Genomic DNA, 15,764 nt, shown 5'->3' with positions numbered 1-15,764 from the left:
TCATATACGGATTGGTATCACCAGGGTTAGACTCTATAACAATCAGTCCTTGGTCCTTTAGTTCCACTCTCCCCACCTTCACTGTCACGTCCTTAACCCCTACTAGGTTAAGAGGAAGGCCGTGAGAGGCTTACACTGTTATGTTCTGCTACCAAAGCTAAGGAAAGAGAGGAGATCTGTCCCTACTATAAGACTCAGCTGAATCCCTACGATGTAACAGGGAACCTGATCCTGCGATCAGACCTGCTAAAGTCCTAATCTAGTCTGTACGGAGACCTATAGATTTGGGGAGGGAATCCCTACAAGTACTAAGGACTGGGAGGAATATGGGACACCTCCTAACAGAAATAGTAGCAGACAGACGAACAAACAAAATAGATAGAACCTAGAGGTCCGTAGACCAAGCAAACTAACAGAGTTAGATACAGAGCACAGGCTAGCTAGAAAGTGGATATACAATGAAGTCCAGCAAAGCCAGAAGGGCGGAGCAGGATTAAATAGGCCAACAAGGTCATGTGACCAGCAAAGGAAAAAAAACCTAACAGCAAGGTTCTAACAGTACCCCCCCTTCTAAGAGGATCCTCCGGATCCCCTAGGACCAGGCTTATCAGGAAATCTCCTGTGAAACGCTCTGATAAGTCTGGACGCGGAAACATCATCTGACCTCACCCAAGAGTTATCCTCGGGTCCGAAACCTTTCCAGGCCACAAGATACTGCAAACTACCTCTATACCGTCTAGAGTCAAGGATGCGAGAAATTTCATATTCCCCGTCCTCCACCACCGGAGGAACAGAGGCAGAGGCGTCACCATCCGACACAACAGCTTTTTTTAACAGAGAGACATGAAAGACCGGATTAATTCTCCAGGAGGTAGGAACCTCCAACCTAACAGCAGATTGGTTGACAACCTGAAGCACCTTAAAGGGCCCTACAAACTTGGGACCCAATTTCTTAGAAGGAATCCTCAACCGCAGATTCCTAGAGGACAACCAAACCATGTCACCAACAGCGAACAAAACCTCCTGTCGTTTCCTATCAAAGTAGTCTTTAGATTTTCTGTTGGCCTCCTGAAGATTACCACGCACATCCGTCCAAACTCTTTCCAAATCACCGGAAAAATTCTCCTCCTCAGGCACGGCAGATCCCAACTTGGAGAACGACCCAAACGACGGATGTCTCCCAGAACAACAAAAAAAAGGCGAACAACCAGCAGAAGAAGATGTATGATTGTTCAGAGCAAATTCGGCAAGTGGCAGAAACTCAGACCACCCCTCTTGATTGTCTGCCACAAAACAACGCAAGAACTGCTCAACATCCTGGTTTTTCCTTTCTGTCTGGCCATTAGATTCAGGATGATATCCGGACGAAAACGACAAATGAATTCCCAACCTGTCACAAAAGGCACGCCAAAAACGAGCCACGAACTGAGGACCCCTATCAGAAACAATGTCAGTAGGAACGCCATGAAGTCTGACAATTTCCTTGACAAAGGCCTTAGCGAGAGTTTTAGCGCAGGGCAGTTTGACGAAGGGAACCAAGTGACACATCTTGCTAAAACGGTCCACGACCACCCAGATGACAGTAAAACCCTCAGAGGGGGGAAGGTCAGTTATAAAGTCCATAGCCAAATGTGTCCAAGGAGCACTGGGGACCTCCAAAGGACAAAGCAACCCCGCAGCAGGAGTATGTGAGGACTTAGATCTAGCACATATAGTACATTGGCGCACCCACTTAATGACTTCCTTCTGCCATCCAGGCCACCAAAAACTGCGACCCACCAGTCTCTTGGTCTCAGAGATTCCGGGATGACCTGCCAACCGAGATTCGTGACACTCAACAAACAAATCTCTCCTAAAGGTCCCAGGCACAAACAACCTCCCATGAGGAGTGTTAGATGGGGCATTCTCCTGAGCTTTAAGAATCTCATCTTCCAAAACGGAGTCTAAAGCAGCTATCACAACACCTTCTTGTAAAATGTTTTCCTCTTTCTCAGCACCGACTATGGGAGAAAAACTGCGAGACAAGGCATCCGCCTTAACATTCTTAGTACCAGGGATGTAAGTAACGGAGAAATTAAACCGCGAGAAAAACAGTGCCCACCTAGCCTGACGGGCATTCAGGCGCTTGGCAGCGTCAAGATATATCAGATTTTTATGATCCGTAAGAACCTGAACGGGAAATTCCGCACCTTCCAAGAAGTGGCGCCAGTGTTCAAATGCGAGTTTAATAGCCAATAATTCCCGATTACCAATATCGTAATTCAATTCAGTCTCCGAAAATTTTTTTGAAAAAAATGCACAGGGATGTAATCCATCCCCATTATCTTGAGACAATACTGCGCCAACCCCCACAGAGGAAGCATCAACCTCAACCAAAAACGGCCTAGTAACATCAGGCTGCATAAGGATGGGAGCAGAGGTGAACCTCTCCTTGAGATACACAAAAGCTTCAATGGCCTCAGAAGACCACTGAACCGCATCAGCACCTTTCCTGGTGAGATCAGTCAGAGGTTTGACAATACTAGAAAAATTTTTTATGAATTTTCTATAGTAATTGGCGAAACCCAAAAACCTCTGTATTGATTTCAAACCAATAGGCCTAGGCCATTCCTGCACAGCCTGAACCTTAACCGGATCCATCTCAAAACCTTTGCTGGAGATAATGTAGCCCAAAAAACTAATTCTCTGTACAGCGAACTCACATTTCTCCAGCTTAGCAAAAAGCGAATTGTCCATTAATAACTGTAATACCCCACGCACGCTCCGCCAATGAGACTCCAGATCTGGCGAATAAATCAAAATGTCATCCAAATACACAACCACATTTTTACCGATCAAAGGTCTAAGGATGTCATTAATCAGATTCTGAAAAAATGCAGGAGCATTAGTAAGACCAAAAGGCATAACCAGATTCTCAAAATGACCCACAGGAGTGTTAAAAGCAGTCTTCCATTCATCACCCTCCTTCATGCGCAACAGATTGTATGCCCCCTTAAGGTCAATTTTAGAGAACCACTTGGCCCCCAATAACTGGTTAAACAGATCAGGAATCAATGGCAGTGGGTAAGGATTGCGTACCGTAATTTTGTTAATCTCACGAAAATCCAGACAAGGACGTAAACCGCCGTCCTTTTTTTTTACAAAAAAAAATCCAACCGCCACAGGAGACTTAGAGGGCCTAATGTGACCGGCGGCCAAACTTGTCTGTATGTATTCCTCCAAAGCCTTCCTCTCAGGAATAGTAAGGTTAAATAAACGACTTTTAGGAAGAGTCGCTCCAGGGACAAATTCAATAGAACAATCATAGTCTCTATGGGGAGGCAAAACCTGCGATTCTTTCTCAGAAAAAACTCTCCAAAAATCCTGAATAGGAACAGGCAATTCTCCCCTATCCAAAGCTGCAATACGCCCGTTACAACACTTGTCATAACATTTATGGCTCCAGGATTTAATTTCACTGGTAGACCAATCCAGTACAGGATTGTGAAATTTTAACCAGGGCAAACCCAATATTACTGGAGAAGGCAAGTTATTCAACACTACCAAATCCAATTTCTCATGGTGAACACCATTAATAGTGAGAGGAAATTCACTGACCTTGAGAGTAATATTCTTCAAAGGGGAACCATCCACAGAAACCACAGCAATGGGGGATGATAAAGGTTCAGGTTTTAAATTGAGTTTTTCCACGAATCCCCCATCAATAACATTCAGTGTAGACCCGCAATCAACAAACACCCGAAATTCCATTAATTTTTCCTGAGCAATCGTGGAAGCAGCTAAAAATATACCCTTGGAATTTAAACAGGCAATACGGGCGTGACTGACCATTTTTTTTTTCTTTCTTCATACGAAGCTCACAGCCTTTAATCAAATGACCAGATTTCCCGCAATAGAAACACAAGCCTTCTGAAAAACGACGGTGTTTTTCTTGAGAGCGAGGTGCCACCGATCCAATCTCCATCGGTTCACCACTGTTAGTACACACATTATCATAACCAGAAACTGACATAGCAGAGGATTTGCTCTCATTAACCCTAGCACGCAGTCTTCTGTCCACCCGTATAGCTAATTGCATAGCCTGTTGCAAATCCTCAGGTGTAGGATAAGCAATTAGCAGGTCTTTAACCTTTTCACTGAGCCCAGCAAGAAATAGACTTTTCAGAGCAGAATCGTTCCACCCTGTTTGAGTGGACCAACGACGAAAATGTGTACAATATTTTTCCATATTACCTGATCCTTGTTTTAAACGTCTCAACTCAGTCTCAGCTGATGCCACACGGTCAGGATCATCATATAATAGTCCTAAAGCAGAAAAAAAACTATCCACTGATCTGAAGCATGTATCACTAGGTTGCAAAGAAAAGGCCCACTCCTGAGGCTCTTTGCGCAAAAGTGACATTATGAACCCTACGCGCTGGGATTCATCCCCAGAGGACTTGGGTCTCAAACGAAAATACAATAAGCAAGCATTTTTAAATGAAAAAAATTCTCGATGTTCACCAAAAAATAAATCCGGCAAACATACCTTAGGCTCCAAGAAATATGCTCCAGGACAGTTACTCACGTGCTGACGGAGCTCGGCCACTTCCAGAGAGAGTCCCTGCAGGTGTTTAGCCAAATCCTGAACCGACACCATGATGGAACAAAAAAAAAAAAAAAATCTTTCCTTAGAGAATTTACAGGCTGGACTTACTGTTATGTTCTGCTACCAAAGCTAAGGAAAGAGAGGAGATCTGTCCCTACTATAAGACTCAGCTGAATCCCTACGATGTAACAGGGAACCTGATCCTGCGATCAGACCTGCTAAAGTCCTAATCTAGTCTGTACGGAGACCTATAGATTTGGGGAGGGAATCCCTACAAGTACTAAGGACTGGGAGGAATATGGGACACCTCCTAACAGAAATAGTAGCAGACAGACGAACAAACAAAATAGATAGAACCTAGAGGTCCGTAGACCAAGCAAACTAACAGAGTTAGATACAGAGCACAGGCTAGCTAGAAAGTGGATATACAATGAAGTCCAGCAAAGCCAGAAGGGCGGAGCAGGATTAAATAGGCCAACAAGGTCATGTGACCAGCAAAGGAAAAAAAACCTAACAGCAAGGTTCTAACATACACAGAGAGGATCGGGGCTGGCGGGGAGAGTTCATCTATGGACCAGTTCCTTTTGTAGAGGACATCAGGTATGATGGTTACCTGCGAGCCAGTGTCCAGTAATGCAGGTGTTGCTATGCCGTCCAGCACAATGGACAGGAAAGGCCTCCCTCCTACAAACCGGTCGTACCAGCTTGATGGGCCTGATTGATCTACTCCTGGGTGTCGGCCCTTGGCCCCAGGGTTTGCCCGTTTAAAGAACAGTTCCGCGTGGTGTGGCCTGCCTTGTGGAAATGGTAGCAGATGAATTCTCCTGGAGGGTGACGTTGGTCATTGGTCCTCCCACGGGGTGGCGTTGTCCTCCTACGGGGTGGCATTGTCCTCCTTCTCCTCATCCAGGGGACATCCTCAGGACAGTCGGCGAGTAGGATCCTTGCTTCCGGCTCGGGCTTCGTCTGTAGCTGCAGGGTGCTCAGGACAGTGGCCAGGGTTTTACTTAGCTGACGCACTTCAGAGCACAAGCTGTCCAGATTCCTGGTCTGCGGCTGGCCAGGTTTCAACTTCCCGCTCTGCGGCACCAGACAGTTGTCCCAACACAACAGCGGCTCTCTGTTTACCAATCATTGAGTACATGTCCAGTACACCGCATATTTTCCTTTTGAATCCAGACAGGGTGTCTGGTTTGCCGTCATACTGGGGAAGCCATTTCACTCCGGGGATATACGGCAGGGCCATGGGTATCAATGGGGTCACGACCCCTGCTGGTGGGGCAGCCGCTCTGGCCTGAGCAGCGCTGGGCGCAAGTTGAGCATCGAGAGCATTATCCGGTGCTCCGGTGTCTTGCTGGTCGTCGGCCATGGTTGTGCCCCTCTAGTAAGCTGTAGCCTACCCTGTTTTCCTTTTTCGGGTAGGCCGCAGCTCCGCAGACGACGGTCTCCTTCCAGGACCTGACGCTTCCTGGTGCTGCGTCAGAGCGCGAGGTGGGGCTTGAGCTTCGCGCGCTTCTAGCAGTCACGCCTCTCAGATTCCCACAGTTACGCCCCTCTTCTTCCAGCGCGGCGATGCGGTAATGGCGGCGATGTTCACCACAGTTAAAACACAGTTCAATTACGGCACACAGTACCGAAATCGGGCACGAAATCCTGTTCGTGATGCCAGGAAGAGAGATGTGTCGCCCAGGCGGATATAGGGGACTCGGTACCCGGGCCTTTTACCTTGCTTAGGATGTCACGGCAGTCAGCTCCCGGGCCCATACTCTGGGGTCTCTCTTGAAAATAGGGTTTTTAATGTACAGTTTGTTTCGTGACGCCACCTTACCGGCGCTGCTGCAGACCTCCGGGGGGTGATGAGATGGCAGCTGGGATGTTTCTGCTGTTCCCCACAGGCGGAGCGGACCCCCGGGGCAGGGTTGATGGAAGGGATGCAGGTGAGAGATGGCAAGGTCAGGGGATTCGCTTCAATACCTTTACTGGTGTAACGGCAGGTATGGTCCAGGGTACTTGCTAGGAAGGGTGCACTTCAGGACTTCTCCCCAGTGAGCCGGTATAAGGCCTCCTGATCCGTGTCTCACTCTCTCTAAGCTTCTAGCCAGCCTGGACCTTGGCCTAACTTCTGTGTTGTGTTGCTCTCTCACCTGACCGCTTGGTAGTAGGACCTTTCTTTGGCAACTACTATCCCTGGACGCCGGGGCCTTCGTGGTTCCTAGTCCTGTTATTGCTGGTAGCTTCAGGATGACCAGGGGTCTGGAAGCCTCCTGTTATGCCAGTAGTCCCTACTGGGTATAGAGGACCCTGTAGGCACGGACCCGGTGTCCGCTTTGTTTCTTGGGGTGAGCCTATGATGCTCCTCTGCCCCCTCAACTCCTCTCTCCTCTTTACATCCGTCCACACTCGGGGCCCTCAATTCAGCAGCAGACGTGCTGCGTCTTCACTGCTCTCAGTGGCAGCACACTCTCTCTCAGACTGACTGAACTGCCTGGCTCCACCCTCCATATATATATCCCTAACAGGGCTCCCTCTGGTGGTATGAGGTGGAAGGGTGGAGGTGTCTGCATGTAATGAGGGCCTCTTGTGGAGAAGTCCATCCATGCACCCTTTTGGGTCCTGTGGTACCTGTGAACAGCAGGGTGCCACATATACGTGGTCAGAAAATACTGCCATTTCTGGTCTCCATTAAAAATTTCCTTTAGTGTATTAGTGAAGCAATTCACAGCAGTTTGCTGTTCAAACTACTTATCTACAGGCCAGGTATTTAAAACTCTGTTTTCTCCGTCACACAAATCACATATAAGTTCGATCCAAACTCAGTCATTTGTAGTGAGCGTGGAAGATACTGTCCTCCATTTAAAATGGGCAAGGTACGTGGCAATGGACGGGAAACTGGACGTGATGGTAATGGTGCATGCAGAGGCCGAGGACAAGGCCGTGGGCAAGCTGAAATTGAGCCACAACAAACATCCACATCTTCTCGCCTGACCTTCCTGTCCCAATTAATAGGGGACCGCAGCACACCACTATTGAACACAGAGCAGTGTCAAAAGGTTGTTGGTTGGATAGCGGATAATGCTTTCAGTCACTTAGCCACCACCCCCACCCCCCTGTCTTCCACATGGTCAAGTCTCAGTAGCCGTGAGTCTGGACCGCATATTCCTCACCCTGATCCTCCTTTCTCCCACCATGCCGAGTGCCCACAGACAACTGATCCCACACTTGGACACTCCGAAGAGCTGGTCACTTTTCCATTTATAGATTCGGGCCTCTCGCCCGGTCCACTTGAAGCGGGGGAAGAGGAGATCGCGTGTAGCGATGCCCAAATATTTGAGCAGCCACGGTCACACGAACGCGATGGTGGGAAAGTGTCACAAGAGGTGGACGATGATGAGACAATTGCCAGAAAGTGAGGAGGAGGACCAGGGTGCGGAAGTGGAAGACGAGGTGGTGGATTATATAGTAACTGACCCAACCTGGCAGGAGGATATGCAGAGTGAGGACAGCAGCACACAGGGGGAGGGAGAGCACCGCAACAGGCAGGAAGAAGCAGTGTGGTGGCCGCAGACAGAAGGCAGACAACCTTTCCCCGTAACACCAACACGAAGGAAGTTGCCAGTACAACTGTTAGGTCTTCCAGAGTCTGGTTGTTTTTTAAAGACAAACACCAACGAACACAGATCGAGGTTTCTTAAAAAATAACAATTCTTTATTTCATTCACAATAAACAACAACAGAAAATAATTATTAAAAAAGGCATAAAAGTATAGCATAAATAGGCATCACATGGCATGACCAAACACTCAATTGCATCTTTATTCAGAAGACAGGATAAAGAGTACATAGATCTCTATAGTGAAAGAATGCCAAGGGATGGTGTTACAATATCGCCATCTAATGGCAACAAGCAGCAAGTTTTACATTTAATAAATAAATAGAGAAATTACCTCTTTAATACAACTTGCTAAATAATATATGTCCATCCATCATTTGGCATATTGATAGTGTCAAAAGGGCCTTAAACCTCAAATGTAACTTAGCACCTCATAACAGAGTAAACCCATGTCTAAAAGGCACCATCCCTTTAAACAAATTCACTATGGATCTTCATAAATTCATTAAATATCCTATTAAAACATAATTACCAAACAAAGCGCAGTCAGTAATCTGCTATCAGTAGTCGGCGGTCAGCCACGTAAGGATATCCCCCTTTACGTACGTTTCGCACGGGCTTCTTCAAGAAGGGGTTAATGCAGACAAGGACGCAGGCGTTATATACCTCACCTCTTGTGTAGCTTGTGATCACACACTGTCCCGCATGTGTGCATGGAGCCCGCCCACACCTCGGCGTCTGACGTCAGACTCCCACAATCCTCTGCCCGACGCGTCAGGGCTTGAGGCAGGGAGTCACACGTCAACAAGACGCTCGTGGTTGCTATGGCTACCCAGCAAAGTGCTCCACGCCGCCATCTAGAGGTATTTGCAAAGCATGACAGACATCCAAACCATCTAAAGAAAAAAAGTTGATAATTGCACAAAGCCCTATATAATTAAGGATCCCACTTCATTATAAGTATATTATTGGGCAGGGAAAATGCATATATAACTAGATATTTAATTACCCCCTATAACTTTATTGCACCTCCACATAGATAGATAAATAAATCAAACCAATAAATAACATAGTGCCCATTATTTGACACAACATATTACAAACAAATAGAGAATATCATCATTCTCCATAAAAATCACATGATAACCATATACTCAATCCATTACATTACTATTGAAAAATGTGTAAAGTGCATATAGTATAAATACAAAAAAATTATAAAAAATAAAATACAAGTGATAGAGTGCATATACTCATAAAATAACCAAATATTTAATTACCCCCTATAACTTTATTGCACATCCCCTTAGATAGATAAATGGATCAAACCCAAAAATAACATAGTGCCCATTATTTGACACAAAATATTGCGAACAAATAGTGAATATCATCATTCTCCATGAAAGTCACATGATAACCATATACTCAATCCATTACATCACTACTGAAAAATGTGTAAAGTGCATATAGTATAAGTGCTAAAAAAAACTATAAAAAATACTACAAGGTGATAATAAAGTGCATATATTCATAAAATAATTACATTAATATAAAGATAGTGACAACTTCAGGAAAAAGTGAAAAAAACAATCCCCCACATACACATGCATGCATACATATAAATACATGGATGCATACATATATATGCAAGATCGTCCTCAACCATATCACTAGACCACCAGCCCACTTAAAGTAATGGGCTGATGGTACAATCACACGTGTACCAAAAATTATGTAATTAACCCATCATATCAGATGGGTATAATCATGTGCATAAAAAATATATTTCATTAAAATGACTACCAAATAGAGAATAAAGGTTACTAAAAATGTACTGTGAGGAGCTATGTAGATAAAAATTCGCCCCACCACTTGTATTATTCACACCAGTCAAAGAAAAAGGTATAACATATATATTTCATATCGTAAGTAGGGTCCCAAAGTCGACTTTCTATATGTGTCGATCTTCAAAGTAGAGCCATATGATAGATGGACGAAGTCAAAGAGTAGTACAAGATACTAAAAATATTAGAACAAAAAGAAAAATAAGAACTATTAAAAACCTTAAAAAAACTTAACATAAAAGAATGACTTGCGCCCAAGTCATAAAAATGGTGCAAAGCTCAGGACTTCATTTAGACCTTTAGGACTAATAGTGTCTACCTTCCATATCCATCGTGCCTCAATCTGGGCTAATGATTTTCTCAAATTGCCACCTCTGTTATTTAGCAGAACCCGGTCAATTCCCTTAACCTTCAATAATCTGGCGTTACAGTCATGTGTAAGCTTAAAATGTCTAGGGATTGGTTTAAGTGTTGTTGTGTCGTTTATCTCCTTAGCTTTCCCAATGTCCAATATGTGCTCTCTTATCCTAATTCTGAGTTTTCTAGACGTCAGACCGATATAAATGAGTCCGCAGGGGCAGGTGGCGTAATACACCACCCCTTCAGTATCACAAGTAATATGTTGTGTGATTTTGAATGTCCTTTTCCCGTCACTGGAGTCAAAACTAAGGGATTTTACCATATTTGGACAAGCCAAGCATTGGCCACATGGGTAAAAACCCCATTTAGGACCCTTTGTGCCAAAAGCATTCTGTACAGTCGTACCCTTATATTGACTCTTCACAAGCATGTCTTTCAGATTATCAGCTCTTCTGTAGGTGTTTGACGGAGTTGCCGGGACATACTTACTCAACACCGGATCACTGGTCAATATAGACCAGTATTTATCCAAGGCCCCCCGCATCTCCCCCCAATGGTCATTATACGAGGAAATGAATCTCACCTGGTCGTTTTCTTTACTTCTATTCTTCGGTTTAAGTAGTTCTTCCCTTTTAATTGATCTTGCCCTTTGGAATCCTTTATGGATAACTCTCTTACTGTATCCTCTTTCTTGGAATTTAAAGGATAATTCATCCGCCTGTTGAAAAAAAGTCGTATCATCAAAGCAATTTCTCCTGACTCTAAGAAACTGTCCTACTGGTATGCCATCCTTTGTTGATTTAGGATGTGCTGAGCTTGCATGCAGCAATGCAATTACTGCTGTCTGTTTTTGATACGTCTTCGTCTGTATCAAACCACCATTATCTTTATACAGCGTAAGATCCAGAAATTCAACTGAGTTTTGGCTATATCTGTAGGACAGTTTAATATTTTTATTATTGGTATTCAATCGATTCATAAAAATCTTCAAGTCCTGCTCACATCCCTGCCAAATGACAAGGATGTCGTCTATATACCTTGCCCACAACAACACATTCTCTATCTTCTCAACAGGGTTAAGAAAGAAAATTTCTCTCTCCCACAGCCCCAGGAACAAATTGGCATTAGAGGGCGCAAACGCCGCCCCCATAGCCGTCCCCTGGAGCTGTAGGAATATAGTCTCCTTGAAAAGAAAAAAGTTGTGGGTCAAGGTAAATTCTAGACAAGTTATGAGAAATTGCCTGAGATTAGATGGATACGGGGACATAGATAAGAAAATGCCCACTGCTTCAATACCATCAGAATGTTTTATAGAGGTATAGAGTGATTCCACATCCATAGTGATGAACCACATATTACCCTCCATTTGAATATTATCAACCTTGTTCAATACATCCATTGTATACTTTAAATAGGACGGTAGCATTTCCACCAGAGGTTTTAAATGAGAGTCCAAAAATTTACACAAGGGTTCACAAAGGTTACCATTACTAGATATAATTGGACGACCTGGAGGAGTCTTGCTATTTTTATGCACCTTCGGCAGCATATAGAAACACGGAGTTCTTGGAAAGTTCACACATAGAAAGTCATATTGTTCTTTGGTAATAACATTACTAGAACGTGCAGAGTCCAAAATACTAATCAGTTGTTTCTGATAGGCAGTAGAGGGATTGAATGTGAGTCGCTTATAGCACTCACCATTACGTAATTGACTAAATGCTTCTTTTTCATAAAGGTTGTTAGGCCACACCACTACGTTCCCTTCTTTATCGGCCTGTTTGAAGACCACTCCCTTCAAATTTTTCAGATCTCTCAATGCTTTCCTCTGTACAAACGTAAGATTATCTTTTCTTGGTTTTACTGGAATTTTCTTTAACTCATCAGATACAAGTTTCACAAAAATCTCAATTACTGGATACATATTTAGTGGAGGAAATCTTTGTGATTTAGCTTTAAAGACATTCATCTCCTTACCTATAGGATCCATAGTAGCCGATGTTCCCTGTAGTTCTTCCAATATCTGTATAGCTTCCTCTTCTTGTGTCGTCCAACTATCACTTGGTCGATCAGTGCTGTGGAAAATTTTTTTAAAAATTAATTTTCTAGCAAAAAGATTCAAATCTTTTACAGCTGTAAAGGCATCAAAGGAGGGGGCAGGGGAGAAGTTAAGGCCCAATGACAAGACCTCTTCTTGTACAGGGGTTAAGACAATATCAGAAAGGTTAATTACCTGTAATCTCTTTACATCCTGCCCTACTCCTTGATTTCTTTTTTTTTCCATTTTTAAAGATATCAAAGTTGCCAGCTTTTCGTTTATTTCCCTTAGAATCTTCATATTGCCTTCTCCGAAAGGAATCAGCACTGGTTTCACTAGAGGACATAGACGAGACTGATGGAGACCTATCTCTCATTGGTTCCTTGATGGTAGTGGTGTGCCATTTATAGACTCTCCTATTTTGAAAGTCACCCAGGTCCCTTTGAAATTTCTTTGCTTTGGTCTCCTGTACATCTTTTTCCCATGTAACAAATTGGGCATCAATTTCCATTTTAAATGTTTCCAATCCACCTGGACTTAACTCGGCTTTCAATTTACACTGCAATACTTCAATCTCCACCTCGAGCTCGTCCAAGCTCTTCTTATTGATCTCAATCAACAATTCCATGAGTGACCTAGAGCATCCAGTACATATTTCCTCCCATCTTGTGCGTATTGCTTCATCTTCAACAGGGAAGGAAGGAAATACCTTAATTCTCAATCCTCTTGGGATAAGATTTTTAGTCAAATAGTTCTCCATAAAGATCTTATTCCACCAAATCCTCAGACGTTTCCTCAGTAAAAATTTCAGGGAATTCTTAATTTCCTGAGCTTGTACACTATCAGATGCCTTATTCTACAATACTTCGCCTTTGAATATCAAATTAGCTTGTGTGAGCCAGGAAACATCCCTTGCTCTCAGATCCATATAGGCCTTATTCTACCTGTAAGGTAACAAACAAAACAATAGAAAGTGCCGATAAATAGGCCAACTCTATAATAACCTCTTAATTTTAATTACAAAAACCAATGAACACAGATCGAGGTTTCTTAAAAAATAACAATTCTTTATTTCATTCACAATAAAAAACAACAGAAAGGTGAGATTCATTTCCTCGTATAATGACCATTGGGGGGAGATGCGGGGGGCCTTGGATAAATACTGGTCTATATTGACCAGTGATCCGGTGTTGAGTAAGTATGTCCCGGCAACTCCGTCAATCACCTACAGAAGAGCTGATAATCTGAAAGACATGCTTGTGAAGAGTCAATATAAGGGTACGACTGTACAGAATGCTTTTGGCACAAAGGGTCCTAAATGGGGTTTTTACCCATGTGGCCAATGCTTGGCTTGTCCAAATATGGTAAAATCCCTTAGTTTTGACTCCAGTGACGGGAAAAGGACATTCAAAATCACACAACATATTACTTGTGATACTGAAGGGGTGGTGTATTACCCCACCTGCCCCTGCGGACTCATTTATATCGGTCTGACGTCTAGAAAACTCAGAATTAGGATAAGAGAGCACATATTGGACATTGGGAAAGCTAAGGAGATAAACGACACAACAACACTTAAACCAATCCCTAGACATTTTAAGCTTACACATGACTGTAACGCCAGATTATTGAAGGTTAAGGGAATTGACCGGGTTCTGCTAAATAACAGAGGTGGCAATTTGAGAAAATCATTAGCCCAGATTGAGGCACGATGGATATGGAAGGTAGACACTATTAGTCCTAAAGGTCTAAATGAAGTCCTGAGCTTTGCACCATTTTTATGACTTGGGCGCAAGTCATTCTTTTATGTTAAGTTTTTTTAAGGTTTTTAATAGTTCTTATTTTTCTTTTTGTTCTAATATTTTTAGTATCTTGTACTACTCTTTGACTTCGTCCATCTATCATATGGCTCTACTTTGAAGATCGACACATATAGAAAGTCGACTTTGGGACCCTACTTACGATATGAAATATATATGTTATACCTTTTTCTTTGACTGGTGTGAATAATACAAGTGGTGGGGCGAATTTTTATCTACATAGCTCCTCACAGTACATTTTTAGTAACCTTTATTCTCTATTTGGTAGTCATTTTAATGAAATATATTTTTTATGCACATGATTATACCCATCTGATATGATGGGTTAATTACATAATTTTTGGTACACGTGTGATTGTACCATCAGCCCATTACTTTAAGTGGGCTGGTGGTCTAGTGATATGGTTGAGGACGATCTTGCATATATATGTATGCATCCATGTATTTATATGTATGCATGCATGTGTATGTGGGGGATTGTTTTTTTCACTTTTTCCTGAAGTTGTCACTATCTTTATATTAATGTAATTATTTTATGAATATATGCACTTTATTATCACCTTGTAGTATTTTTTATAGTTTTTTTTAGCACTTATACTATATGCACTTTACACATTTTTCAGTAGTGATGTAATGGATTGAGTATATGGTTATCATGTGACTTTCATGGAGAATGATGATATTCACTATTTGTTCGCAATATTTTGTGTCAAATAATGGGCACTATGTTATTTTTGGGTTTGATCCATTTATCTATCTAAGGGGATGTGCAATAAAGTTATAGGGGGTAATTAAATATTTGGTTATTTTATGAGTATATGCACTCTATCACTTGTATTTTATTTTTTATAATTTTTTTGTATTTATACTATATGCACTTTACACATTTTTCAATAGTAATGTAATGGATTGAGTATATGGTTATCATGTGATTTTTATGGAGAATGATGATATTCTCTATTTGTTTGTAATATGTTGTGTCAAATAATGGGCACTATGTTATTTATTGGTTTGATTTATTTATCTATCTATGTGGAGGTGCAATAAAGTTATAGGGGGTAATTAAATATCTAGTTATATATGCATTTTCCCTGCCCAATAATATACTTATAATGAAGTGGGATCCTTAATTATATAGGGCTTTGTGCAATTATCAACTTTTTTTCTTTAGATGGTTTGGATGTCTGTCATGCTTTGCAAATACCTCTAGATGGCGGCGTGGAGCACTTTGCTGGGTAGCCATAGCAACCACGAGCGTCTTGTTGACGTGTGACTCCCTGCCTCAAGCCCTGACGCGTCGGGCAGAGGATTGTGGGAGTCTGACGTCAGACGCCGAGGTGTGGGCGGGCTCCATGCACACATGCGGGACAGTGTGTGATCACAAGCTACACAAGAGGTGAGGTATATAGCGCCTGCGTCCTTGTCTGCATTAACCCCTTCTTGAAGAAGCCCGTGCGAAACGTACGTAAAGGGGGATATCCTTACGTGGCTGACCGCCGACTAC

Source organism: Phyllobates terribilis, unplaced genomic scaffold (assembly GCF_046119375.1).
Source record: "Phyllobates terribilis strain yellow unplaced genomic scaffold, ASM4611937v1 Scaffold_2__4_contigs__length_985480577, whole genome shotgun sequence".
NCBI lineage: Eukaryota > Metazoa > Chordata > Amphibia > Anura > Dendrobatidae > Phyllobates > Phyllobates terribilis.
The sequence above is the reverse complement of the archived record's forward strand: the minus strand, read 5'-3'. Positions refer to the sequence as shown.